Consider the following 27383-nt stretch of genomic DNA (forward strand, 5'->3'; position numbering starts at 1 on the left):
GCTGGCTGGAACAGTGAGTCCACCGTCTGCAGCCCCTTTTTGTGCCCGTCATGACCTCTGGCTCCTCTGGACCTTGGGGCCCGGTATGGGTTTCCCCTTAGTACCCCCCTGTCGCCAGGCCTGACTGTAGGGAATTTTCACCATACAATGGGGGAGATGTAAGTAGCTCAGAAGCGTGCGTTGATACTGCTTCTACCCAATGTATGATCAGGAGTTTGGCGGTAAATGACAGGGGCGTCATTATCGGCGCTGCTATCTACAAGATAGCAGCGCCGATAGCCTGGGCCTTGTATGAACGATCAGACCGTTCGCCTGACCGTTCGACTCGCTGTTGCTACCGACAGCTACAGCCTGTAGCTGCCCTATCCCCACAGCAGGGATAGCACTGTCCCTGCTGCGGCAGCTTCCGTCTCCAGGCTGCACGTGGGGATCTCGCAATACTTGCGAGATCCCGAGCATGCTCAGTGGAGCCGGCAGGGACTGACATACAGCGCATCAGCCTAGTCTCTAGCAGGTAGCGCCGGAGGGGGGAGTTAAAGCTCCCACTCTCCGGCCGATGAGATGTTCATACATTTCATCGGCAGTGCTTCCTGCTTCTCCTCGGTAAAGAGGCGAAGCAGGAAGCGTAACGTGCCACTATAAAACATCTACCCCAATATTTACTAAAGGAGCATATTGCTTGAAAGAAAGGACTTCCACTGCTGCAGTAATATTATTAGATTATACAGTACAGTTTTCCGTTTCATTCTACAATACAAATATATAACCATATATTTATTTAATTGTGTGGTTTGGTCACGGAGTAGAAAAAAACAGATAAAGTGGGGAAAAGAACAGTAAAATAATTTCTATTGTACTTGACTGCTTTAGTTTACCAGATTTATTATCTCTTTAGTGGACATGTTTAAGCAGTGTAAATGTTTTCTTTATTAGTCCTTTATATTAGAAATTTAATTGCACAACATCTGATTAATTAAGCTCTAAATACAGGGCAAATGTTTTCTTTTAATTAAATATATACTAGTTAATATTTTCCCAATTTTTGTTTTTGGAAAATGTGACCTGACTCTCTTTCAATCATTAGTATTAAAGATTTCATATTTAATTTCTATTTATAGATATATCAGACCACAGCACAGAAATATTTTGAAACTATAATCCATGATCAAGTCTTACAAATTGAATGCACCTGTTACACTTTCTCAGTTACTGTATCATACATAAATGTGGGTGACTGTACTTTAACTCTATACCGCATTGGTATCTATCCATTGTAAATATTTTACACGGCTCATCAGCCCAAAGTTCCAGATTAACACTGTAAGTAAAGTTAAAGGGCCATTAGCAGATTTATTTCTGAGCGATGAAAGACAAAAGATATCTATTGAAAATTCCGGTGGCTGTGCTGAAAGATATTTGTCATGTACATGACAGATCTTGGCAAAAGACGAACGATGAACGATATCGCATGACATCATTCAGGGAGTGGATTTTTTTCTCTGCAGCCGTCTGAACTATTTTCTCCTCCTATTCTGTATCTGTTTCACCCTACATCATTCTCCACATAGAACTATTTAAGGCATGCAGTTGCGCCATGATATATGCATGCCTTGGGTGTAATGCACACCAAGGCATGCGCATATCAGACAGCGACTGCACACCCAAGAGTGCTATATATTAGACCGGAGGTGTATATGTGTGGGTGTGTGTGTGTATATATATATATATATATAATATATATATACATACATACACACACAGTACTGTGCAAAAGTTTTAGGCAGGTGAGGAAAAAATGCTGCACAGTAAGAATGCTTTCAAAAATAGAGGTTTTAATAGTTTATTTTTTATCAGTTATCAAAACGCAAATGAATGAACAGAAGAGAAATCTAAATCTAATCAATATTTGGTGTGACCACCCTTTGCCTTCAAAACAGCATCAATTCTTCTAGGTACACTTGCACACAGTTTTTGGAGGAACTCTGCAGGGAGGTTGTTCCAATCATCTTGTAGAACTAATTACAGATCTTCTGTGGATGGAGGCTTGCTCAAATCCTTCTGTCTCCATGTAATCCCACACAGACTTTTGATGTTGAGATCAGGGCTCTGTGGGCGGGAATCGGTATGACTTACCGCTGGACCCCTGGCCGGCGGTTCAAATCCCGACAGCGGCAGCCCAACAAGGATTAAAATCACGAACCTCCTCAGGTAAGTATTCACTAACCTATTCTACCCCCTAACCCTAACCCTCCCTTATGGGTGCCTAATCCTCCCTCCCCCTAGCCTAATCCTCCCTCCCCCTAGCCTAACCCTAATCCTCCCTCCCCCTAGCCTAACCCTAACCTCCTGGGGGGAGGGGTGCCTAACCCTAAGTCCCCCCTGGGAGCCCCTAACCTAACCCCCCCCCGCGGCTGTCTGCGCTCGGCGCCCGGCATCCCTTCGATTGGGATGCCGGACGCTGGTCTCCCGGCGTTGGTAAAATGACAGGCATCTAGATTTAGATGCCTGTCATTTAACCCTTGCCGGGATTAAGCAGTCGGGAAGCCGGCTGTCGGGAATAGGTCTGCCGGCTTCCCGACTGCATATCTGTGGGGGCCATATCATCACTTCCAGGACTTTTCTTTACGCTGAAGATAGTTCTTAATGACATTGATCTCAGGATTAATGACACCATTATTCCTAACCATATCCCCAACTCCATTTGCTGAAGTGCAGCCCCAAACTTGCATGAAACCTCCACCATGCTTCACTGTTACCTGCAGACACTCGCTCGCCAGCCCTTTGGCGAACAAACTGCCTTCTGTTACATCCAAATATTTCAAGTTTTGACTCATCAGTCCAGAGCACCTGCTGCCATTTTTCTGCACCACAGTTCCTATGTTTTTGTGCATAGCTGAGTTGCTTGGCCTTGTTTCCTTGTCAAAGGTATGACTTTTTGGCCGCAATTCTTCCGTGAAGACCACTTCTGGACAGACTTATCCGAACAGTAGATGGGTGTACCTGGGTCCCACTAGTTTCTGCCAGTTCTGAGTTGATGGCACTGCTGGACATCTTCCGATTTTGAAGCATGATGTGTCTTTCTTCTGATGCATTAAGTTTCCTTGGCTGACCACTGCCTCTACTGTCCTCGACATTGCCCATTTCTTTGTACTTCATCAAAAGAGCTTGGACACCACATCTTGAAACCCCAATCTGCTTTGAAATCTTTGCCTGGGAGAGACATTGTTGATGCAGTATAACTACCTTGTGTCTGGTTGCTGTTCTCAGTCTTGCCATGGTGTATGACCTGTGATATGAAACGGTCTTCCACAACCTTACCTTTGCAGCAGAGTTTGGCTGTCCTCATCCTGTTTTAAATTTCCTGCTCAGCTATTTCAGTTAATGACTGTGTTTCAACCTACATACTGTATGAAAATGATGATAAATATCACCTGTTTGGTATGATTGGTTAATCATACACCTGACTATAATCCTACAAAATCCCTGACATTGTGCAAGTGTACCTAGAAGAATAGATGCTGTTCAGATTTCTGTAATGTTCATTCACTTTGCATTATGTTAATTTATAAAAATAAACTATTCAATTTTTGAAAGCATTCTTTCTTTGCAGCATTTTTACCACACCTGCCTACAACTTTTGCACAGTATATTGAGGAGTCATCAAAGGAACTGAAAGAGACAAAAGAAAAAATAACAAGCTTTGATACAGCACATAAAGCCACCTTGGAGGGAGATCAACAAACCAATTGGCTTGAGAAGATCCAGCAACAGGTTGAGTGGTACAAAGTGGAGCTTATCAGTTTTAAAAAAGAAAAATTGATTAAAGTCCAAAATGATTACTACCAAAGATGCGTTTATTCATGGCTCAGTGAAACACCTAGGACTAATAACCCCAGGTGGGATAGGAGGCTCCGGAGACCAGTATGGAGAGTGACACAACCAAGTGGCTCCAGTACCTCACTGTGCAACATGGAAAATCCAGTACCCACAGTGGCCCATAGTCTAGGACACCGTTTAGGGACCACAGCCCGTACGGCCACAGGGACAGCCATACAAGAAGAACGAGGAGAGGCAACAACAAAGAGACCCCTTAGGAGGAAATAAACTGTTTTCAACCTCTCTAATAACCCCTTAATGGACGTGGATATACAAGTTTTGTCAAAGGGACTGTTGTTCATTCCAACAGTGAAACCGGACCCTTTCCAATGGACATTTGATACCTTCAAGTTGAATCGCACTCTTCGATTAAAGGACTATTATGGAAAATGTTCACTTGTTGTACATGATCCATCAGTAGACACGACCACAGCCATACCAAAACCGCTTCAGAAATTTAAACAAAGACCTAAATTTGATCCTACCACCATAAATTCATCCATAAAAACCTTCTCTAGGCTGTTAGATCAGCAAGTTGGTGAACTGTCGCTCAAAACAAAATATACTAATAACCTTACAAAGATGAGCATAGAGCGTTACTAGCACTGGAAAAGAGAACCGATATAATAATTAGAAAAGCAGACAAAAGTGGCTCAGTAGTCATTCAGAATATTGATACATATGATCGAGAGTGTATGAGACAATTATTAGACCCAAAAATGTATGATAAATTACCAAGGGACCCCACTAAACAGTTTAAAAGTGAATTAGATCATATCTTAAAGACAGCCGTAGAAGAAGGCGATATCATGGCTGATATTGCTAACATACTAATGGTAGATCACCCAGTAACACCGACATTCTATACAGTACCCAAGGTCAATGAGGGGCTGATTGATCTCCATGGGAGGCTGATAATATCAGCCAGGGGATCACTTTACCAGCCGATCTCAGTTTACCTTGATGGGTACCTTAATCCTTGTGTACAGAATATACCATCTTATCTGAAGGATATGTCACATTTATTAACAAAACTTAATGAGCTCAATTGGGTGCCCCCTGACACTATACTCTGTAGCGCGGATGTTACAAGCTTATACACCTGCATCCCACACAGAGAGAGCCCACCTATATGTCTGTTTCTTGAATATTTACAATTGATCCTGGAAAGGAATTATTTCTTATATGACAATAGGTTTTACGTACAACTAGCGGGATGTGCGATGGGGTCCAATGTGGCCCCATTGTATGCCAATGCTTATATGCATAAGGTGGAACAAGAGTAGTTCCTTTTACTACCGAGTTTTCCCCAACATCTTCTCCTATATAACAGGTTCATTGATGACCTACTAATATTCTGGTCAGGCACCAAAGGGGAATTACAAAGCTTCCTCAATAACCATAACATTACGGGACATGAAGTCCCAATTTACTTTTATTATTTCAGAGGAGGAAGTACACTTCCTTGATGTAAAATTTAAACTATCAGAGGGGGCCACCCATACATCCATCTATACCAAGGAAACTGATTGGAACACTATTCTCCACAGTACTAGCTTTCACACCCAACCATTACACCATGGCATACCATATTCCCAGTTCTTAAGGGTCCAGAGGATTACCAGTGACCTAGATTTACTGGATAAAGAGATGGATAAGATGGTAATGAAATTTGTTAATAGGGGGTACCAAATATCAGATCTATTGCAAACTAAGGATGAAGTTATGCAGCTGCCTAGGGAATCCCTATTAAAGCCTAAGACCAGCAGTGGAGAACAACCTAGGGTGATTCCTTGGGTTGATGGATACACTACTAATAGTACTACTACAACTAAGATTGCTAAAAAGCTATGGCCAATAGGGAATTTTGACAAAGAATTACCAAAGTTGCTCAACACACGCTTGGTCCCAAGCTATACAAGAGGTCGTAACTTGAAAGATCGGCTGGTGAAATTAGACGTGGCTAAACTTAAAAATGCAAACAGACCCCAACATTTCCTAAGTCAAAGTAAGGGCTATCTTCGATACATGTGATGCATTACTTGTAGGGGAGTGACAGTAGGATATACTTTCTACCACCCTTATACAAAAGCTAAAAACACCATCAGACATACCGTCACCTGTAGTACCACTCATGTAGTGTACCTCCTGTCTAGCCCATGTGGCTTACACTATGTGGGCAAGACAGAGAGGTAGTTCAAAGAGCGGATGGCACTCCATAGGTCCGCCATCAGAGCGGCATTGAACTTAGGTAATAGTGAGCAGCCAGTAGCCAAACATTTTTTGGCTGCTAAACATGGAGTAGCCAATATGAGGTCAAGAATAATTGATCCTATACCATATAACATAAGAGGGTGGAATAGAGGTATGGTATTATTGCAAGCCGAATCCAGGTGGATTTTCAAACTGGACACAATGGCCCCGAGAGGACTCAATGAGACACTTGGCCTCCATAGCTACCTTTAAATAATGATTTAAAAAAAAAAAAACCTCTTTTACTTTTCTAATAGCCTAGGTTTGTTTACCTTACAACAATAGGAGCTGGTTAGGAATGTTAGGAAAAAGTGCTTAAAATATCTTGCAGTGTGCGATCAAGTTAGTATAATTGTGCCCATAATGCAATAAGTGTTTAGACTGAATATTACGAGTTGTATTGATTGTATTTAAGATTAAAGACAATGTTTTGTTTGTTTTTAGGTTGCCGAGGCAACAAAGGGGAGATCGAGGTCACCTGAGCGGCGCTGCTAATGACGTCATGGGGCTTGCTGCCGGGAGCTGTTGGGCGGCTGCGCCGTACAGGTGAGTAAGATCTTAGATCTAATTCATAATCCTGTGGGGTATATAAAGGTACTGTGTTTTTACTCTGTATGTATCCTTGATAATGGGCATCCGCCCGAAACGCCGCTGGTTTAAAGAAGATTCTTTTTACCTGTTGCTGAGTGCCGCCAGTCTTTCCCTATATATATATATATATATATATGTATATATATATATATGGATCCAACGGGGTGGCACTCGCGACGTCTTGAAAAAATGACACAGACCTCGTTGTATAGATCAACGTTTCAGGGTCTTTAATGGCCCTTTCGTCAGGATATAAAAGAGAAGTAACAAGACATCTTACCTTATATGTGCACACCCACGAGTGAGCGGACGCCGGGAGCCCGTCGCAGATGCGGCATACCTCTGAAGTCATCAAAAGACATGTGACCAAGCCATCACCATAGTGACAATACAAGCAAACAGACAACAGAAGCAAAAAAAAAAGCAAACAGAGAATTGCTATCAGCAGACCGGTATAAAAGCCACTCTGATGTCTGCTGAAATATACATGACATTCATTGCAGTAATCATAGGCTTAAACAGCCTACCACAATCGAGTAATCCAGAATGAAAAAATAATAAAGAATAATCTTTAAAATTAACGAACATATCTAACTGAAAAAATCAAACACCTTAATGCAAAACAAGGACTACAAGCATTAATATTAGGACTTTACAGATAGCATTGTAGTCCCAACTGTTCATTTAAACCTTTTGGGGATAGTGTATCTAATCTAAAGATTCACTTAGCTTCTAGTTTCAGAAGCTGTCTTGACCGATCTCCCCCTCTTAGCATACGTGGCACATGATCTATTATTCTATATCTGATGGATGCCAAACTATGTCTTGCATCTAGAAAATGTTTGGCCACCGGTTGTTCACTGTGACCCCTATCTAGGGCTAGTCGAATGGCACTCCTGTGTAGTAGTCCTTAAACATTCTGTCGGTTTTTACTACAAGGGTATGTGAACATAATTGTTTCTGTCTGTTGGTTTAATGAATAAATTGGTCTTGATCTTAGTGCCCAACTTTTGAATGGCTACGTCTAGATAATTAATAGACTGTGTTTGGTGTTCATACATGAACTTAATGGGATGATCCCGTCTATTATGTTAAATAATTAATAAATAAATAAATAAATAATCCAAAATATTGTGGGCAAGATCTAGATCTGACTATCAATCTATTGGAAATGATGACCCTTACGCGGAACTATTTCTATTTTGATGGGAATTATTACCTCCACTTGGCGGGATGTGCCATGGGCTCGTTGGTGGCACCTGTACTCGTGAACTGTTATATGTTTACAATAGAAAATGATTTGTTTTTCTCTAATCCAGATATTAGTCAACATCTGTTTCTGTACCTACGTTATTTAGATGACCTTTTGATCTTTTGGAATGGTCCACTTGATAAATTTTGTAAAGTGTTTATTGAACATAATAGACGGGATCATCCCATTAAGTTCACGTATGAACATCAAACAGTCTATGACTTATCTAGACGTAACCATTCAAAAGTTGGGATCAAGACCAATTTATTAATTAAACCAACAGAAGAGTTTCCACCCACATGGTCTTAAACAGGGGCTCCCCTATTTTCAGTTCTTGCGAGCTTGTAGAATCATAAGTAATAGGGATGAAGTTGAAGCCCAATTAGACACCATGCTGTTGAAATTTGTACAGAGGGGATATCAATTTAGTGATTTGGTGAAACAAAAAGAAAGAGCTTTAAAGGTGACACGGGACCAGCTGCTTATCTCTAACACTAATAGAAATAGTGAGGAAAGGATCACTTGGGTCAATCATTTTAATCCTGAGAATATGAATATTAAAAAACAGACTGCACGTCTCTGGCCTATAACTGCAAGTGACAAAAGCCTTACTAGCTTAAATAATAAGAAAATTCTGCTGTGCTACACAAGAGGCAACAATTTTAAAGACATGCTCGTCAAGACGGATGTCACAGTAACAGCACAAAATCCTTAAGGCAATTTGCTAGGGATTAAGAAACAGGGCTGTTCTAAATGTGCCAACTGTATTACATGCCGGTATATGATCAGTGGCACTTGTTTTCATCATCCTTTAAAAGGAAAAATGTACTCTATCTAGGCATTATCTGACGTGTACAACGAAATTTGTAATCTATGTCATCACATGCCCTTGTAGTAAAAACTATGGCCCTGATTCAGAGCCGGACGCTCTGACCAGAGCGCTTGCTCTGAATCAGGGCCCACCTCCATAATTATGGAGCGTCCTCCTGGACGCTCGTATAGCTGTGGGTCACCACCCACAGCCTATACGAGCGTGCAGGATGATGGTTGCGATGGTCTTGCCAATCGCGACCATCGCCAGTGCGAGCAGAAGCCTGCGGTTGAGTTTCTCAACCGCAAGGCCTGGAGTGATTTTGGCTCTATCAGAGCCAAAATCACTCCCACTGACATCACTAGTGATGTCAGTGGGGCCGGCTTCTGACGGTAGGCGTTCCCTTGGGGACGCCTCCGTCTGGCAGGCACGCCCCCGGCACGCCCACCAAAGGGGGCGTGCTGTCAATCAACATCGACAGCATGCCCCCTTTGATCAGACACAACGAGCGAAGGAAAGTCCTTCGCTCGTCGCGTCTCGCGCATGCGCACGATGGAGCTCCCTCCGTCGTGCGCATGCGCAGTGCACACCATCGACCCACTTGCGAGCGGACAGCCGCTCGCGAGTGGGTCTGAATCAGGCCATATGTCGGTAAGACCGACAGAATGTTTAAGCCCTAGATAGGGGTCACAGTGACCAACCGGTGGCCAAACATTTTCTAGATGGAAGACATAGTTTGGCATCTATCAGATATAGAACAATAGATCATGTGCCACGTATGCTAAGAGGGGGAGATCGGTCAAGACAGCTTCTGAAACTAGAAGCTAAGTGGATCTTTAGATTAGATACACTATCCCCAAAAGGTTTAAATGAACAGTTGGGACTGCAATGCTATCTGTAAAGTCTTAATATTAATGCTTGTAGTCCTTGTTTTGCATTAAGGTGTTTGATTTTTTCAGCTAGATATGCTATTTCATTTTAAAGATTATTCTTTATTATTTTTTCATTCTGGATTACTCGATTGTGGTAGGCTGTTTATGCCTATGATTACTGCAATGAATATCATCATGTATATTTCAGCAGACATCAGAGTGGCTTTTATACCGGTCTGCTGATAGAAATTCTCTGTTTGCTTTTTTTGATATGTACCTTCCAGGCTTCCGTTGTCTGTTTGTTTGTATTGTCACTATGGTAACGGCTTGGTCACGTTTTTTGATGACGTCAGAGGTATGCCGCGTCTGCGACGGGCTCCCGGTGTCCGCTCACTCGTGGGCGTGCACATATAAGGTAAGATGTCTTGTTACTTCTCTTTTATATCCTGACGAAAGTGCCATTAAAGACCCTGAAACGTTGATCTATACAACGAGGTCTGTGTATTTTTTTAAAGTCGTCGCGAGTGCCGCCCTGTTGGATCCATTGATGTCCTCACCTGAAGAGGTGAGGTAATACGGAGGGCACCAGACGCAGTTGTATGCATTGCAGCGTGGGAGTGCCGGCTATTTGCTTTAGATATATTTATGTTGACAGTGATTACTGCTTAAGTGTATCTTGTGTGATGTACTGACTGGTTTGTACAGTGCTGCACCACTAGCACCAGGTTCAGGTGTGTTCGGATTGCTTCGGTGGCCGATTTCCCCGTGTTCAGATAGGACACACCGTGACAGAGAGGCAAGCCTGAATTCCCCTTTTGCAGACACAATGACCAGTCAGGAGGGAAGGTGCAACGCAATTTTATTATTTGTTAATATTTAACAACAAATGACAGGAGATATTTACCATATACATATGGAATGAAATACATTACACTATTCAATGACAAGGTGTTTATTTATTACCTCCCCGTCATCTACCGGTGACCCCAGCTGGCAAGCATGTGAAACCAACAAGAACCACAATTCCTGCAGAACTTTACCAAAAAAACAAATGAGAGACCTAAATATGAAACCTGCTGGTCTAGCTTGAATCAATGGTGCTCCGGCAGTCTATAGCTGTGAAATACAGTCTGTATTAACGCTCCCTTTTTGCTGAGAAAAACGTGGGAAAACAAAACATGCAGGCCAAGCTTGTACTTGTAGTTCTCTGGCTGTAACGGCTAACAGTTAACGCAGAGTAAATGGCCCAAGCACAATAAAGCACATGCAAGTTAGGCTGGTATTTGTAGTTCTTCAGCTGTAATGGCTAACAGTTCATGCAGAGTAAATGGCCCAAGCACAATAAAGCACATGCAAATTAGGCTGGTACTTGTAGTTCTCCAGCTGTAACAGCTAACAGTTCACGCAGAGTAAATTGCCCAAGCACAATAAAGCACATGCAAGTTAGGCTGGTATTTGTAGTTCTTCAGCTGTAATGGCTAACAGTCTATGCAGAGTAAATGGCCCAAGCTCAATAAAGCACATGCAAGTTAGGCTGGTACTTGTAGTTCTCCAGCTGTAACGGCCAACAGTCTATGCAGAGTAAATGGCCCAAGCTCAATAAAGCACATGCAAGTTAGGCTGGTACTTGTAGTTCTCCGGATATAATGGCTAACAGTTCACCCAGAGTAAATGGCCCAAGCAGAATAATGCAACTTTTACTACCAGAATGCCAGCCGGGGTTACACAGGGCTATATAAACAAGTAATGTACATTATATCACGGGAATTGACAAAGCAACAGATTCACAGTAAGCATACATCTTTTGCTAATGAGATGACAGCACAAGTAATATAAATTACAGCAGCATGAATGGACTTTGAAATGGATACCGGGCGGGCCACAATCAACCCTTTAGCTAACACATGAGTCAAACAGTAAACAGAGCCAAATACATATCACATGGCATTACATTTATTTTAAATCTAGACATAAAATACTTTGTACATCACTCACAGTGGCATCGGACATGAGCCGAGACCCATAAGGCAGGTCTCCTCCTGGACATGAGCCAGAGGTTCACAGGAAAGTAAATGACCACCAATGCAACTCTAGGGAAAAAGAGGGTGTGACCTATCTTTTACTTCTCCCCTATTTTATCACTACACACACACTTTACCTAATTTAAAACACTATTACTCCTTTCTACACCCAGTTGTGTGGGAGACTAACCCCCAGTCCCAGATTTTACACAAAACCTAGTCTCCCAGTCTAATCATGGTTAGCCACAAGGTAAAGGATAATGCAATAGACCCAGGGGACCCAGATAGGATAGGTGTACAGAGGAGCAGGGCCTTAATGGAGGGAAGACAGGAGCACTGGAGGGACAGAGTATAGGGAGGTTTTGGTATGATCTCACCCCTGGCAGTGGCTATTCAACCTCCTCCGATGTCCAGGGCAGCTCTGGAATGCTAGGCACCGCACCAGAGCTCCCAGCTGCAGACCTCCGGCAGGTATTTTACAAGGAGCAGCAGATACAAAATCCCTTTCCACAGGGGCTCTGTCCAGCAAACAAACACAGCAGCAGGAGGTGTCCTGAGGCACTCTTCCTCTGGGGCTGTCTTTTCTTCTGCCCGTGCGGGTGCCAGCACGGTTTTTGTCACTGGCGGGACCTTTTCCTCAGCTGGGGCTTCATCCGCGACGATGGAGCGAAGAGACCTCCTTCCCAGACAGATCCTTTTCTCTCCCAGCATGCGCAGACTACCATATGCAGTGACTCCTGATAACAGGCACTTAGGAAGGCAGTCCTTTATTCAGAGGGGGCTTCTTCCAAAGCAGGGTGCTCTATGCAAATCCCCAGGCAAGCTTCCTCCAGGGACTCACATCCAGCATCAGAGCACCTCCCCTGGCAGATTGGATAGGTAGCCTTCTGGGCTAATATGAAGTCTGGTAATTGTAATCCAGGGCAACATTAAAGTTATAGCATCCTTATTTTTACAGCTCCAAGGGCAGTCCACAGCAACTCATTACAGACAGCATACCAGGTGCAGTATTTGTAATCCAGGGTAAATGAGAGGGGTTACTGCTACCCTATTTGTACAGATCCAGGGACACTCCACAGACACTCTTTGCAGCCAGCACCAAGGGCAGTATTTGTAATCCAGGGCAAATAAAAGGGTTACAGCACCCCTCTTTTCACAGATCCAGGGGCACTCCCCAGACAAATCCTCACAGACAATCCTTTTTTCCAGAAATTCTTCCCAGACTCTTTCTACAGAAATTCCTCCTAGACTCAGCACTGACAGCCTAGAGGAAGGTATTATATAAGCTCTCCCTCAATCTCCTCCCTGTCGGTCTGGCATCTATGAGTGGACAGGGGGGACTCAGCAACAGGCCGCCTACAGGGATCTCTGCCTGGACACCCAGGCTACCAATCAATGGGGCAGGATTTTTCCTCCAAAATGGGTCACTGACCAAGGGGCACTTACTACCTCCCTGTCTGTACATGCTCAGTGGGGTTCAGGGAGAGCAAGGTCAGTCAAAGTTCACTATACCTGCCTATTATGTGGAATGGGACTGCAGTATATCTATGTGTACATACATAAAAAAACATTGGGGGACCCCTATTTGGGAACAAACTTGGGGGTACCACACTTGTATCCATGCAACAAGCCCCAAGTTCATCTACGTAAACTCTGAACCCCTTCAAACCCTAATCAACAATTCTTTACTCATTTTCGGGGAGTTACTTGGATAGTAATCTGAAATTACTTCTAAGTTTAAATGCTATCAGTTTAATTGTAAATAACCCTAGCCTGCAAATTGTATATGCAGTATAACAACACTAGTGCCTATATTTACTAAAGATGGATTTTGGTTAATTTTGTATTTCAGGGTCTAAATCATAGATTTACTAACATGATTTTTGACTAATTGTTTTTATACAATGTCAAAAATCATGTTAGTAAATGTGTGATTAAGACCCTGAAACAAACAATCGACTAAAAATCGACTTTTAGTAAATATACTCCTTGGTTCTCATTAGAGTCACTGCCTAATTAATTTGTATAAACTTTTAGACACGGGTCTTACTATGCCGAATGAAGTCACATAGACCTTTTCTTCTTGATTCAATATATTGGATGACAATTAATGCAGTGCCTTACAGTTCATAATAGAATGCAGAACAGAGATATTTACCTCACTGGGAATATTTATCACAATACACATTTTTTTATATGGATGTGATATTTTTCACGTAAATTCACAAAAAGAAAATTCATATTTTCATGCAACTTTACTAACCATCTCTAACCAGGAGACAAGCTCCGATAAGAGTCTGTTCTCGCAAAGAGTATTAAGCAGTATGATAGCGTAAAGGTAGCACACTGCTTCTTGCTTTGGGTCCCTGGCCTCACTGCACATGATCCGCCATCAGCCACTGCATGCTTCACCTGGGAGGCGACAGAGAGGGAGCTGGAGGTATAAATATAAATTTTGTCCCTAATAACTTATTTTGTTATTTCTATATAGTATATGTGTGTATCCTTATTTTTTTTTATATGTTATTTAACTTGATCTTTTGTAACTTTTTTTTATTCTATATATCCTCTTTTAACGATTTAGTCTCCAGAGACTTCCTCTCATAGAAACCTCACTACTCCGTGTCATACATAGTGCCAGCACACCTTTCAGAGGCCCCAATAAGGGGAACTAGGTGAATACTCTGGCATGTGTCTGTGCAGTTTTATTTGTCTTGCAGCAGTTTCTGTACAAGATGAGAACTGTACATTATTACAAACGATTGCTTCAGTTCACTCCATGGCAACATATCCTCAGTAATCCTACTAGTGGTGTAACTGTCATGGATTTAATTTGTTTTGGTTTATGTTGATTTTTTTTTTCTCCCCAAAAATGTTCTCCATGGGATCATATGAAAATTGTAGCCTTTGCTCTCAGGTTCCTTGTTTACAGATGACGTCAATTCCAGAAATCTTGATACAACATTTGCATCCTGCACTTAGATGGATTATGAAATAGGATCTAGTGCCTTGATAGATGAAATATAATAAACATATGCCATTCTGTAACTTTTTTAAAGAGAGAAATTCATTCAAATAACCCCTTAAATGTAATCCTACAGCTCAATGTATAGTTTCATTGACAAAATACAGTAAGGTTGGCTTAGAGGTTGAGACCTGCCAAAAATTCTGTGATATTGAAAAATGTTCCAGTTGAATACTAATGTCTGCTTTGTGTAACTTTACATAGACCACTTTATTCCCTTTTTTTTAGCCCTCAAAAATAAAAACAACTAATGTGTGAAAAGCTAAGATAGAAATAACTATCCAGTAATGTAATGAAAAATAAGATGTAGACTCTGCAGTGTTGGGACAACCACCTTTTTGTTGTAGTGGAGAAGAACTTCAGAAATTAAAAATGATTAAATCACAATAATTGTTCCTGCAAGAGGAAAAAGTGGATTTTCAGTTTAAACATTTTTTCTCCATAAAGAATCAACTATTTTGTAGTTCATTTAAATACAAATTCCATGCTAATATATGTAAATGATAAGAATATTATAACCTATGTCACAGAATGCCTTGGTTATAGTAAGGGGTATATTATTCTCTATTTTGTGTAACATTTTCAATACTTCCCTGTTCAATGTAATAATGCTTAAATTGAGACACAGAATGATGTAGGGGTTTTAATATGTATTTATTTATTTGTACAAGGAAAGAGGGGGTGACCCTGCACAGGACTAGGTTATCAAGTAAAAATCATAAATCGACAGTGATATTTGTATTAGTTTATGTAATAACATGCTTGGTGATGGTCCCCAGAGTTACAATGTACTGAAATTAGTAGGGTTTTTTCTTTTTTTTGCAAGATGACAAAAGAAGTAAAAACTACTTTTGGGGGTGGGGTACACTAATTGTAAATATAATTTTTTTCAAAATATAACTTTTATTCCTTATTTTTTTAAATAAAGCACAAAAACTTTGCTCAAAAAAAGAGGATCAGAGGACTCCCTCTAAAAAATATTGGAGTTTCTAAGGTGTAGAACTGAACTGTCCTGGAAATATAAAACAGCTATACGTATTGCTGATGTCGGCTTTTATATAATGTAGTGGCGCCAACTAGGGTGAAATATATTGTTTCCTTAACACAGCAGCAGGGGCGGAACTGCTCCGTCCCCTGCCCTGTTAGTAAAAGCCCTCAGCGCCAGGGTTGGACTGGCACGCCAACCACAGTGCAGCTGTTGCCGGCTGTGTGCAGCAGCAGCAACAAGGATTCACGGGGAGCAGAGAAGCTCCAGCAGGGTACTCAAGGCTCCTTGCAGCTACAGGTAGGCCACACCCCCTCCTATGCTGCTCACATGCATGGGCGGAGCCAATATGACTAACTCTGCCCATTCCCATTTCCCCAAGAATCACTGGATCATTCCACACCTGTCGGCAACTACATTGTGGTATCTGGTATGTAATGTATAATGTGTGTGTGTATATATGTATGTATGTGTGTGTCTTATAAATGTGTGTTTTTCAATATTTCTTTTTCCACCTAAGGGTGATGTGTCTGTGGTGGTGGAGTGGTGTAATAATGTTGTATGTGGGGAGGAGGTATATTAATAATGTGTCACTGTGTGGTGTATTCATATCTGTGTTAATTGTGGGGCACTGCTGGGCACTGAGACACTCTTCTTTACATGGAAGGCACTGCAACACTCTGCAGTATATGGCGGACACTGTAACACTGCATTATATGGCACGTACTCTGCATTATATGGTGAGCACTGCGACCCTCTGCATTACATGGCAGGCACTGTGACACACTGCATTACATGGCAGGCACTGTGATATACTGCATTACATGGCGGACACTGCTACCCTCTGCATTATATGGTGGGCACTATAACGCTCTCTATATTATATGGCGGTCACTGAGGCTTTTTGCAATATATAGCCGTCACTGTAACGTCCTCTGCATTATATGGTGGTCACTATAATGCTCTCCATATTGTCTAGCAGTCACAAAAATGTTTTCAGTGGTCTATGGCAGTAACTAAATTGCTATCAGTATTGTATGGTACTCCTTAAAAATACTCTGAGTATTGTCCTGTGTCACTAAAATGCTCTCCGTATTGTCTGGCAGTCACAAAGATTGCAAAAGCAATGAGCGATTTTTACACTACTGCACATTAATTTTCTGAGATATCGCTCTGCGCATGCATAAGATTAGCGGTCCAAAATCACATGAATCTGCATCAATGGTTGAAGTGAGCTGTAACAGGTTAGCAGGCAATGGGCTGTAACTGGATGGGGAGTACTGAGTCTAATAATACAACCAATTTTCATAGGGATGTCAAAGGCGTCTCATTTGTTTTACAAAGTTGAAGAGTCAGCATGGGACAAGGGGGGGCACCAACATCTATCTTGGCTCCGGGCAACTGGGATGAAGTTACGCCACTGCACAGCAGTTAAATGTTACTGTATTTCCTCTGGACAAACTATGACATAATATCATGATCTATTCAAACATAATGATTTAGGTTGCTTTGTCCAATCATATCTGGTGTTATATGGTCAATTGTTAACAACCTAAATGCTCCTCAGTGTCTCACAAATTCAGAATAAAGTATGGAAAGAATTGTAGATGTATATTTTGATGTGTTCAGAGGCTGTTCCATACCTCTGTAACACTAAGCCACACTTCCAAAATAATTCAAGGAAAATAAATAAATCAATAAGTAGGGTAGTATATATCATTGGCTTATTTACAGATGCTAAAAAGGATATTTCTGACATGTAAATGATTACCTATACAAACAACTTACTGTATAAGATCAGAGTCACATGATAGTAATCTATTATATAATCCTCTATGTATGTGTCTAGCATCCCACCCCCTCTCAGTTTTCATCAGATCCAGTCTCTCCACCAAACCCTGCCAACAGAGCTCCAGCTCTCCTTTTATTTGTGCCCTGCCTGGCTGCAGTACCAGGACGACAGTGTTAGGGTTAGGAGGGCGGTGATACTTCCTGGAACACATGCGCAGCAGATTACTCTGTTGGAACTGATGGTCACATGTCCGCTAGGACCAGGAAGAAGACGCTGGAGATGATGTTGCTGCCACCAAGACCAGGTAAATAACCGCTGGGTTGACATTCTATTATGTCGACATATCATCCACGTAGACATAAATGTTGACATTGTCACTGTTGCCATGCTAAGTATGTAGACATTCTCATGTCTACCTAATGCATGTTGACATGAGAATTGTTGACCTAAAATACCACACCCGAGGTGGGATGTATTAATGCTTACCTCCGCGGTCTAGGCTCTGAATTTGCAGCGGTGACTTCATCGGGTGAAAAGTACTTCTGCACTCCCGTTGCCTCCCATGTTACATACACGCAGCCACTTGTCCCATCAGCTGTGTATGTAGCATCGCGGGAGCTCAATGATGCTCTTCAAAAAAAATGTTTTCACGTTAACTTGATTTAAAGAAACCCAATGCAAATTCAGAGCCTAGATGCGGCGGTAAGCATTAATAGATCCCGCCCCCGGTCTGGATACAGCTATGCATTTTGGCTTTGTTGAGCTAACCTAGTGTGTCTGTGCTGCAGCACTGTGCCTGATGCTGAAGTGGTGACTTAACCACTCTTGCCCCCAGAGAATTATGTAAACTAGAGAAGTGCAATTCGGTTTTCCTTAGAACTGAACACTCCTGAACTTTGGGGTTCCAAGTATCACTTTTGGGGTTCTGTGGAGAACCAAGTCCCTGCTCTGTTCTGCTGTAAATTCGCAACCTAATTAAAACACCAAATCTCTGGTTTTGTATTGCATGTAAATGGGTCCAAATTGCATGATTTTAGCTGTTTTTATCTATTTTTAAAAAATCCGAAACCGAATTCGAACCAAGCCACTTGAGGGTGGATTTGCCAAACCAAAACACGGTGGTCTGTGCGGATGCCGGAATATAGATGATAGATGGAACGTTAAAAGGTCTAGATAGACACCAGATGTTAGACAGTCAATAGGTCAACTGGGACAAAAGGTTGACACACTAAAGGTCGACACGTACAAAAAAAGCTATTTATGAAACAAAAAAATAGGCCTTACAGAGAACAGGGGGCCTGATTCAGAGCCGGATGCTCTGACCAGAGCGCTCGCTCTGAATCAGGGCCCTCCTACATGTAAATGGAGCGGCCTCTTGGACGCTCGCATAGCTGTGGGTGACCACGCCCCCGGCACGTCCACCAGCATGCCCACCAAAGGGGGCGTGCTGTCAATCAACATCGACAGCACGCCCCCTTTGGTGCGAGACCCGGTGCGACGGCTATCCCGTCACTAGCCGGGTCTCGCGCATGCGCACGACGGAGCTACCTCCGTCGTGCGCATGCGCAGTAGGGCACCATCGACCCGCTTGCGAGTGTCCTGCGCTTGCGAGCGGGTCTGAATGACCCCCAGGGTGCGATGTGGTAAGAGAGAGTGAGATGTGAGTGAGTTTCAGCCTGTGAGAAACTTCCCATGTTACTGTATTCTATGAGGCCACTTAAAACACCATGGGCCAAATGTAATATGATGAGAGTTTAGCAGTAAACTCTCACACTCTTTAAACTCGGCCAATGTAATAGAGTGCGAGAACATACAAACTCACATGTTATACTAAAAAAACTCTCACAATTTAAACTCTCTTCCAGATTTTTTCCCATTTTGAAGCTAAAACTCGACCAATGTAAGAGATTACTGCTAAACTCTCACATTTTCTAATCTCTCACCCTATTACATTTGGCCCCATATTCTTGATTGGCCTGCATAAGAGCCAATCAGAGTGAATGAAAACTAGTATAAAATCAATAGGTGCCTAGTTTAACAAGCACCTACTGATAGAATCCTACAGTTGTTGTTGCAGTATATTAGGTAGGATACAAAGAATACATTTCAATATGCAAATGGTGCAGAGTATCCGTATTTATTGTTAAAATTAAGAATTGTAGATCAAAACAACAAAAAACAAATATTTAGTTTATATCAATTGTTGCATGCATTAAGTAATTATATGCTTATACATGCACAGTTTAGAATCAATCAGTATAAATATAATCAATTCCCACTATTCATTCCTTCTCGATACTTTATTATTTACAGCTTAAAGCCAGTTTGGGGCTAATGTTCATGGAATGTCAAATAGAGATAACCTTAGAAGAGATCTCTAATAGCGGTTCACCTTTATTGCCAGGCTCCCTCAGGAATAAGATGAAGGTATTATGCCTATATGGACCAGGGTTGCCTACCCTCCTGATTCGGGCGGGAGCCTCCCGATAAACAGGTGCAGCTCCCGCCCCCCCTGGAAAGGCAGGCAAGCCTCCCGCCTGCCGCCGATCCCTAGACCCCCCCCCGCCAATACCTGTTAAACCCCCGCGAATCATGCTGGATCGCGTCATTTTGGCCCCGCCCCCTGCTTCACAATGCTTTTTTTGGCTTTGTGTAGGGGGGGCGGGGCCAAAATGACGAGATCACGTGGCCCCGCCCCTGACACGCCCGCAAAACTACCTCAGCCCATCCGGACACGCCCCCTGTTCTGCTGATCTGGCTGCTCCCTCCTGGAAGGAGCAGCCAGATAGTCGGCAAGTATGATATGGACACCTAATCTCATGGATTTTATATCCATAATCTCACAGATGTTATATCCAGCAAACTATGCTTTACTTGGTTCTATCTGCAACATGCACTCTTATGTCTAAAATGATGCTTAGTGCTTTTCAAAATCTGTAAGTTAAGAATCGAGAAGGAATAGTGGGAATTTGTTTTTATTATAATTGATTGTAAACTTGAATTCACTGCTGTGCATCATGTGTGAACATATAATTACTTGCTGTATGCAACTAATGATATAAGTGCGGAGGTTTGTGTTTTGATGTTTAAATTTCAATTATATCTTGCTTTACCAGTAGCAATGTTTGCTTAATGAAGTTTATTCTTCGTATCCTACCTAATACTGCAACGCAGACACGTAACATTCACTGCACACTGGGAAACCATACCCACTAAGACTATTTAAAAACAGTACAGAAGGGGGAGTAATAAGAGAGGAAGGGGCCCATGTGTGCAGTCTCTGTCTGGGCCCCCCTCCTCTGTCTCTGGCAGCCAGCAGTGCACAGAGCTCAGTACCACAGCAGTAGACTCTGGGCACTAGTCTGTGCCCAGAGACAACTGCTTATGCACAGGTCACCGGGAAAATGGCGCCACAGACATTTTCCCAGGGTTTTTTCTACTGCGCATGCGCAAAATGATGGGAATTGGTTGCGGCGCCCATTTTCCAGGTGATTTTAATAGCACTGATAACACAGACGTGGGGCTCCGGAGAGAAAAGTATTAAAATTATAGGTGCAGGGCGTGTGGTGTGGGTCCTCCTGGACCCAGGGGCCTGTGTACTGTGCACCCTTTATATATACGCCCCCTGGGTACAGAAACCCTTCTACACATTCCATGTAGCTGCAAACCCATATGTAGTACAGGGGGAGATGTAGTAAGCTCTGGAAAGTGATAAATTGGAGAGTGCTAAACTACCAACCACTCAATTCCTAACTGTCATGTTACAGGCTGTGTTTGAAATATGACAGGAGCTGAGTAGTTGGTAGTTTATCACTCTCCAATTTATCACTTTCCAGAGTTTAGTACATCTGCCCCAGGGACACTAAATAACCTTTGGACCTCTAAATAACTGTTTAATTTTAGGCTACTTACAACAACAAAAAGGAAAGTAGTGGGTATATTTACTAAAATGCAGGTTTTTAGAAGTGGAGATGTTGCCCATAGCAACCAATAAGATTCTACTTAACATTTTTCTAGCACCTTCTAGAAGATAATAGCTAGAATCTGGTTGCTATGGGCAACATCTCCACTTAAAAGCCTGCACTTTGTAAATATAAACCAGCTACCCCTTTTACACCAACCGAATAACCTGGGTTATTGTTGGGTCACTCCGGGTCGGGCCTCAGTGTGAACAGCTCCCAAAAAAATAACCCGGGACGATTTACCCGGCAATCCTATTCGGGTCGAGAGCATGGTTGAAAACTGGTTGGTCCTGGGTCATGTGGCAGTGTAAACGGGTGCTAGCCGGATTATTTGACCCGGCTAGCTCCAAAAGATGCTGATTGGAGCTTCTGGCGAGCTGGCAGATGTCATTTGTCAGCAGAGCCGGCCCTAGGCATAGGCATTACAGGCAAATACCTAGGGCATTTGCAATGCCTTAGGGGCATCCCGCCGCTCGGCAGCAGGGCCCGCAACCAGCAGTACTAATAATGAGTCACACTGACTCATTATTACAGTACTCACTCTGCGCTGCCTGGGGCTGGCCGGGGGCCGCACTGAGGAAGGAGGAGGAGGGGGAGGTGCCTTCTCACTGTACATGACCAGGCTGTCACACTAGACTGCCTGAGACCCAACCCCTCCCCCCAAGTCCCCACCCCCTCCTCTCTGTCTACTCTATTCTACATGCACTCTCCTTTCCCTGCCTGAGACTCCACCCCCTAACAACGGGTCCCGCCCCTTCCTTTCCAGTATAGCCCTCTCTGTCACTGTGTCACAGCCTCTCCTTTCATTATGTGCCATGGAGAGTGGAGACCAGCCCCAGTAGGGACCACACATCCTCTTCCAGGATAGGTAAGTGTCAGTGTCATATAGGGGTGGTATCTGTATGCAATGGGAAGGGGGTGTATTAATGTAGTGTGTGTGGGGTGGGGTGCTGTAGTGTAGCGTATGTGGGGTGCGTGCTTTATTCTATGTGTGTGTGTGTGAGGGGTTTGTTCATATTATCTGTGCTATAAGTTATATGAGGGTCAGTGATGTTCTCTGTTATATGGTGCTCACTGCAGGTCTCTCTGCATTATATGGTGCTCATTGTGTTATGTAGCGCTCACTGCGACGCTCTCTATATTATATGCTGCTCACTGTGACACTCTCTGTATTATATGGCGCTCATTGCAACTCTCTGAGTTATATGGCACTAACTGCGACGCTCTCTATATTATATGTCGCTCACTGTGACACTCTCTGCATTATATGGTGCTCATTGCAACTCTGTGTTATATAGTGCTCACTGCGACGCTCACTGTGACACTCACTGCATTATATGGCGCTCATTGTGTTATATAGTGCTCACTGCGACGCTCTCTATATTATATGTCGCTCACTGTGACACTCACTGCATTATATGGCGCTCATTGTGTTATATGGCGCTCACTGCAACGCTCTCTATATTATATACTGCTCACTGCAACGCTCTATATTATATTGCGCTCACTGTGACACACTCTGCATTATATGGCGCTCATTGCAACTCTCTGCATTATATGGCGCTCACTGCGACGCTCTCTATATTATATGCTGCTCACTGTGACATACTCTGCATTATATGGTGCTCATTGTAGCTCCCTGTGTTATATGGCGCTCACTGCGATGCTCTCTATATTATATGCGAATCACTGACACTCTCTGTATTATATGGCGCTCATTGCAACTCTCTGTGTTATATGGTGCTCACTGCAACGCTCTATATTATATGCCATTCACTGTGATACTCTCTGCATTAAATTGCACCTTTGGATTATATGGCGCTCACTGCGGCACTCTCTGCATTATATGGCGCTCACTGTGACACTCTCTGCATTATATGGCGCCTCTGCGTTGCACTCTGCATTATATGGCACTACAGATACCCTATGTGCTGTGAGGCCACCACTAACTAGGTCCACCACTGGGCTGTGGCAAGTAAAATGGACATGGGAGGGCATGCTGCGTATGCCCAAGCGCCGCCACTCCTCACATCTCACGGCTCCGCCTCCATCCATAGCCCAGCACCCACCAAGACCAGCAGGGAGAGGCCAGCTGGAAAAACAAGCAGGGGCGGGGGCGCGACTGCCTCCCTGGCCCTAAAGAGAGTGAGTCTAAAGCTGGGTACACACTTAACGATGTGTACCCAGCGCGATATCGCTACCAGCGGGACCCAGCAGGGATCCCAGTATCGGCAAGTCCATACACACTTGCCGGTGTCGAGAGCGACGGCGGGGGCCATGCTGCATTCCGCAGCATAGCCCCCACTGACCAGTGGCAAACACAGGATTTCCAGAGTGGGGTTTCCAAATGCTTAATTTTAGAGCAAGTGTGGCCAGTCCATGAAGAGGGTAGAATTAGTACTTAACCAGCTTTAATAAGCGTCATACAAAGTATATTGTGTGTAATAATTCCAGCATATACAGGACCAGCGATTATAGTAAGCCATTAGATGCGCCAGTAGGCCATCCTGCCTGAGCTGAACGTATTTATTTTAGATGTGGGCACCATTCCAGAGCATGGGAGCAAGTCCGGGAGCCTGGAGGAGCAGCAGAAAAACCTAGCACTGCCCCGGACATACTGTATATGTACATATTGGGCTCTATAGCAGTGCATCTCTAACAGTGCATGTTTCTTCTTCGGGGTCCATGGGGTCCACAGCCATCACATTGGGGTTTATGGATTCATTCAGGCACCAAACAGTTAATCCAAGCTCTCAGCTCCCAGGATGCACGAGGTTCTCCCCCATATACCCCGCCCCTGGTCACAGGGCGTCAGTGTACTGTTTGGTGCGAGAAGGCACCGTACTAGCAGTGGGACTGCTTGCAGTCCTGAAGTTCAAGCTACAGGAAGGCAGGGGCACGTGTTCTCACATAGGAACCACGCATCTAGCAGACGCACGGGTCCCTGCTTCAGCAAACCCCGACGGCACCGCAACACTGGTCGCGGCTAGTGATTTCGGCAGGGGCTCTCCGGACAAGAGAGCTCTGGACCGCGACCGAGCAGGGTGCAGGTAGGTGGACCATGGGCGGCCGCCGACACCGCGGTCATAAGCGGTCCGTCCTCCAGCTTAGAGACGGGTCGGAGGATTGCTGTGTGGACAGCCAGTCACTGGGTCTGCCTTCACAGACCACCGGGATATGTCTGACAGTCGGGGGGGGTGGCGGCGGCGGCCATGTCAGTTGCCGGGTGGTCCATACAGCATAGGGGAGGCACGCTTCCCCGGCGGCCCCTCCCCCAACCCGAACTACGGCCCTCCTGAGGTCCCGCTTTTGGGTTGCTCCACCCAGCTTCCTGTTTGAGTCAGCTACAGACCACACTCAGTGCTCTCTATGGCTGTTGCTCAGGAAGCATTGGGTCAGTCTCCCTGTATACTTCTCCTTTGGGATCATTTATACAGAAGCTCCATATATGCTACAAGGCTTTGCTAATTATAGTGCATGGGAGCCTAAACAAATTGCATAGACTCTAAGTATATATGCATTGTTTGTGACCTGTGAAACTGTGTGTATGTATTGCATACATTTCAGTACTGTTTCTCTCCCTGCGGTGGGGTCACATATATATTATATATATATATATATATATATATATATATTATAGAATTTAGACTTTTAAATATGTCAAAAGATTCTGAAAGGCAGGTGGCTGAGGCCCCTCTTTTGATATCATGTGTAGCCTGTAAGGCAGGTTTGTCCTCTCAGGACTTTGTGCAAAATGGCTTATGTGTTCGCTGTTTTAGAGAATCTCCACAGTAATCAAATTTGCCGCCTTTGGGTCAGGAACCCCCTTGGGCTGCTTTTTCCCAGATCATGGCCCAGGTGGCCGAGAGAGTGGCACCTGTGGCTCCGGGGATGAAAGTTCAGCAGCAATTCCAGCCAGCTGTACTTATGCCTCCTATGTTGCCATCTTGGATGGATATGTATGCGCATGGGCAAGCAGGCCCTTTGTCATCTTTGACTTTTCAGCAGCCGCCTCAGATAGCCAAACCTGTATGGCCAAAAGCTAGAAGGCGTTTGACTACACAGGCAAGTCAGGACACAGATTCTGATTTGTCTTCTGAGGAGGATGAGATCCTCTCAGGGATCTCTCTCCGCAGAAGAGGGGATCTTTTCTCAGTGGCTGATGTCCCATTCTTAATTAGGGTGGTCAAAGTGGTTTTGAATATTGAGTAGGCAGAGCCTATACATAAGAAGGCTCCGGTGTTTAAGCGCCAGAGGGTGGTCAAAGCGGAGTTTCCCGGGTCGGAGCATTTATCGGAACTTTTGGGCGAAGCTTGGAAGGCTCCGGACAAGAGGTTCCATGTGGCTAAAAAGATTTCGGCTTTATATCCGTTTTCTTCTCAGCAGTGTTCTAAATGGGAGATTCCACCATTAGTGGATACGCATGTGGTACATTTAATGAAGTCTTCCACTTTACCAGTACCTTCAGCCTGTTCCCTTAAACATCCTACTGATAAGAGGCTGGAGGGTTGCCTTAAGACGATTTTTTCAATCTCAGGGGCAGCTACCCGGCCGGCAATGGCTACAGCCTGGGTGGCTAGAGCCATAGAAGAATGGATGAAGGCTTTGGCCGAGTCCTTGCCTGAGTTGTCCAAAGAACAGCAGGATATAGTTTCCAATGTGAAGGAGGCTTCTTCTTACCTTGGAGAGGCAGCTCTAGATGCAGGGATATTGTCCGCCAGAGTTTCAGCAGCCTCTGTAGTCGCTTGTAGAGCATTATGGTTAAGAGATTGGAAGGCTTATTCAGGGTCCAAGAGGGCCTTAGAATCTCTACCCTTCACAGGTTGAGTCCTTTTCGGTTCGGAATTGGACAAAATTGTAGCCTCGGTGGCAGCCTCTAAGGCTGCAGGGTTACCCTCAGCATCAGGGTCTAGACAAAGGTCTTCTTCCTTTTCGTACCTTTCGGCCTCAGGGGAAGGTCAGAGGGCAGCCTTTTGGTAGAGCAGATGTTGGTAGAAAGCCATCACCTAAAAAGCCCTGGCAAACCAAACGCCCGGGTTCCAAGCCACAGGATAAACCCGTAGCCTGATGGGATGGGCCTCCCCCTGGGGGATCCCAGGGTAGGAAGCCGACTTCTTCGGTTTTCGAATGTCTGGTGTTTCACAACAACAGATGCCTGGGTTCGGGAAATAGTTTCCCAGGGTTATGCCCTAACGTTTTGGAGAAGTCCGCCCCAAAGGTTTTTTTCCGTACCCCTGCGTGTGGGGTCGGTGAAAGCATTGGCTATACAGCAAGCTGTTCACTCCCTGTTGAGGACAGGGGTTAATGTCCGAGTGCCACAGGAACAGGTTCAAAAGGGGTTTTATTCCAACCTGTTTCTGGTTCGGAAGCCAAATGGGTCTTTCCGACCAATTCTAAATTTAAGGGACCTCAATACGTTCATACGGGTACCCAGGTTTCATATGGAGACACTGAAGTCAATAGTAATAGCATTGGAACCAGGGGACTTCATGGTATCCCTCGATATTCAAGACGCTTATTTACATATGCCCATTGTAAGTAGGGCAGGACCATTTTCAGTTTCAGGCATTACCGTTTGGCCTGTCCACAGCCCCCTGGGTTTTTACTAGGGGTGTGCACCTGCCACTTTTCGTGTTTTGGATCTGGATCTTTCTTCGTGTTTTGGATCTGGATTGGTTTTGTCAAAACCACACTTCGGTGTTTTGGGTTCTGGGTTTTGTGTTTTGGATCTGTATTTTTTTTTAAAAAAGCATAAAAACAGCTAAAATCACAGAATGTGTTGATTTTATTGCTCCTATGCTATTATTAACCTCAAAAACCTTAATTTCCACTCATTTCCAGTCTATTCTGAACACCTCACACTAGTGTTTTTATGTCCAAAAGGTTGCACCGAGGTAGATGGATGACTATGCTAAGCGACACGAGTGGGCGGCACAAACACGT

This window comes from Taudactylus pleione, unplaced genomic scaffold (genome assembly GCF_031769625.1).
Source record: "Taudactylus pleione unplaced genomic scaffold, aTauple2 ptg000040l, whole genome shotgun sequence".
In the NCBI taxonomy this organism is placed as follows: Eukaryota; Metazoa; Chordata; class Amphibia; order Anura; family Myobatrachidae; genus Taudactylus; species Taudactylus pleione.